Genomic DNA, 3,761 nt, shown 5'->3' on the forward strand with positions numbered 1-3,761 from the left:
CATCACGAGCGACTGAGTATACACTGAAACATTTTGCTTTCTCACACAATTGATCATAAATGTCACTTGACAGGTCAGAAATCCGCTCTGCTACGATGTTGGCAGAAAGGCTGATGTTGCTAAACTGACCTGATGTGAGTTCATTCTCTGGTTCACCAGTTGTGAATTCTCCTTCCAGACTCCCTCTGGTGGTAACAGGAGGTAGAGAGGCTGATTTGATCGGTGGAAATCTGCCACCTGAGAATTAGGATGACGATTGGATCTCAGGAGTCTCAGATTGGATTTAAGACAGCCGACGCCCTATTCAGTTGCTGGTGATTCCTTCTGGCTTGTCAGCTGTTGGTTTTCAGCTCTGTTCCAGTCATCTAAAGCTAAGTTTTTCTGCTAATGTTCACACTTGATTTTGTTGGTCTATTCAGTTTTTTGGTGTGGTCAGCCAGCCCCTGCTGGGGGCTGTGCTGAATTTCCACTCTTATTTATCAGTATTTTGCCAATTGGCTTTTTGTCCCTTACTAGTTCGGTCTCTTTTTACTCTGTCTCAAAATATTTCAGAGTGCTGATATAGTGGGAGAAGTTTAGTGACTTCAGGGTTAAATTTGCTATCAGAAGTGTTGGACATGATTTTTGTAGGGTTTTTTGCAGGTTGCAGACAGTGTCTTTCCTTTCCTGTCTAGTTAGTTTGGGCCCCATCATTTGCTTAGCCTATTTTCCTGCCTGTGTTTGAGCCTTCATCTTGTTTCACCGTCAATACATGTGTGGGGGCTATCTATTCCTTTGGGGTCTGCTCTGGGGCAGTTAGTTTTCCCTTTTCTTGCTTTAGGCTTATTTAGTCCTCCGGCCGTGACGAGGCGTCTAGGAACATCGTAGGCACGTCCACGGCTACTGCTAGTTGTGTTGTAAGATCAGGGATCTGCAATCTGCATAGTTACCAACCTCTCTGGTTTTCTGTGACTTAGCTTGTTGTGCTTTTTTCTCCTCGGTGACCCATTCATAACAATGACCTTTCTTTTCTGGACAGACAATACTTGCAGCCTGTAATATGCACTTTTTTTTACAAATTACCTTCTTTGAATGGCTTTCCTGCTTTAGGAATCACCTCACTAACCACGTAGCTAGCTTCGACTGCTGCATCATTCTCTTTGGTTGCTTTCTTAAAGAAATCTTGTTGCCTCAGTAGATATCTTTTAAGATTAGCAACCCGGTTGGCTCTTTCATCTCCGTGGTATTTTGTATACATATAACAGCATGTCTAGTTATGTAATGACGTTTCAAATTGTATTCTTTGTGCACTGCAACTTTCTCTGTGCAAATAAGACACGTCGGGATGCCCCTGTGCTCAACAAAGAAATATTGCACTTCCCACTTTTCCTGAAATTGTCTGTGCTCATCATCAACCTTTCTCTTTACTGCAGGCTTTGAAAAAGACATGTTTGGGGCTGTGTAACAGATAATTCCACTTGGTGTCACTGTTTCAGTGTTAGCCGATGCGTCTTTTCTGCTTTTTTCCTGTCCCGCTGAGCAGCAATTTCCGCGGCCACCTCCGCTTCTGAGCCTGGGGTAATGGCGCAAGTTCGCAATAAGGCCGGCTGATATACCGCACCGCCCCACCGCTCATTCTGAACCCGGCGCACGTGAGTCTGTGGCGCGGTCCTGTCCGGTCCCTGCTCGGCTGCTCCTGCTGCATGTGTTGTGAGTGTGACTCATACGCCTTGCCTGCTGACAGCAGGCTGCTGTGACTGTCTAGCCATCATCATACTCACCTCCTCCTGCTGCACCTCCGATGGTCCAGCGCCAACATCTTCCTGTATGAGCGTGCGGTCACACGTCACATGGTACCGCTCATTAAGCTCATGAATATGGGCGCCCTGCCTATGAGAGTGGAGTGGCATCCATATTCATGACCTTAATGACCGGTACTACGTGTGACTGGGATTTCACATGCGAGACTCGGCTGTGTTTCTCGCATGTGTGAGCATGGCCGAGGTGAGGGCCGCAAACTATTGTCCCGATAGCCGCAGTTGGCCCGCAGGCCGCGAGTTTGAGACCCCTGCTTTAGATGCAATAGAATAATTGATTATTGAAATCCTCTAAATGACACACAACAGTTATTATTATACGCTCTGTTTACACGGACACCCCAGGAGAAGTTTGGTATGTCTTTCCCTTCCCTTTCTTCTCCTTCCCACCTCCGTTCTTCACCATTTGTGCACTGCTGGTTGCATCATATATATTAGTTATATTATCTTGATATACTCATGTATTTTTTTTTTTTTACTTTGTGATACCTTGATCATTGCAGTGTATTGATGAAGGTCAGATGTTTTGACTGAAACAATTAGCCTTGACTGCAAATAAAATTCATTCATCGTTCATTCAAAAGTTGAGTTGCAAAATTTATTTTACTATTATTCTGGTGTGGGAACCTATTTTGAGCACCAACACGGCTGTGCCACGATATACTTGATATAGAGTGACTTCAGACGTGGAGCTTAAAACTGGGCAGCCCCTTTAAGGGAATGGGTGATTTGCAGTGCCAAGACCGGTTATCAAATCTAACCCTACGCTGAGAGCTATGATGGGTGTTGTCCTAAAGCGGAATGTTTACTCATGGGACCTTGAGTTAAGTTACTGCAGGCTTCACTGTAGAAGAGACTAGGAGAAGTTCCAAAAAGCTATATAGGACGTAGCATTAAGGCTATGTGCTCACGCTGCGGTTTCACCTGCGGGTTTTTTCCCGCGGAACCACAGGTAAAACTGCAGGTAAAGTGACCTGCGGTTTTCCTGTGGTTTGGTCTGTGGTTTTGCCCTGCGGTTTCACACCTCTACTATGTTAAAGGTGTGAAACCGCAGCGGAATCCGCAGAAACAATTGACATGCTGCGGGAAAAAACCGCAGCGTGAGCATTGCGGTTTTGAAAACCCATAGAGTTACATGGTACTGTGCCATGTCTGCGGAACTGCTGCGGTTCCGCAGGGCCAAAACCGCAGCAAAAACCGCAGCATGTGCACATAGCCTAAGAGGAGCCTGCCTCATAATGTCACATAACATTAGTAATAAGATTTTATAAGTGAGGGTGCACAATATTTTTATTAACAAATTATTAACTATATACAAACAATAATCAGGTAATATGCCACAGGTAACAATATTAAACCTAGTAATATTAACCTGCGGAAAAAAAGGGAAGGAAAGATGGATGTAAGCTTAGAAGTAGTGTTCTTAGTTGTTAAAGAAGGTGGGGGGAGAGACAAAGGGAAAGGTATAAAAAAACAACCTTAGGCTATGTGCACACGCTGCGGATTGGTCTGCGGATTTTTTATCTGCGGAACCACAGGTAAAACTGCAGGTAAAAAGACCTGTGGTTTTCCCTGCGGATTAGCCTGTGGTTTTCCCTGCGGTTTATCACCTCTACAATGGAGGAGATGGTAAACTGCAGCAGAATCCGCAGAAAAGAATTGACATGTCATTTCTTTCTGCGGATTCAAAACCGCAGCTTTTCCGCAGTTAAAAATCCGCAGCGTGTGCACAGCAGATTGTAAATCCCATAGGATAACATGCTACTGTACACTGTCTGCAGAACTGCTGCAGTTCTGCTGCGGCCAAAACCGCAGCGGAACCGCAGCGTGTGCACATAGCCTTAAAAAGTTAGGAGTAGTAGATCCTCCAGATGATGAAACCGTACAGAGCCCCAGAGCTCTGGTGTTGGTGCTCTGTGGAGGCCATTGTTCCTCTGGTGCTGTGGGGTGGGGTGGTCTGGAGTC

Source organism: Dendrobates tinctorius, unplaced genomic scaffold, assembly GCF_039654945.1.
Source record: "Dendrobates tinctorius isolate UK_male_01 unplaced genomic scaffold, ASM3965494v1 ptg000082l, whole genome shotgun sequence".
In the NCBI taxonomy this organism is placed as follows: Eukaryota; Metazoa; Chordata; class Amphibia; order Anura; family Dendrobatidae; genus Dendrobates; species Dendrobates tinctorius.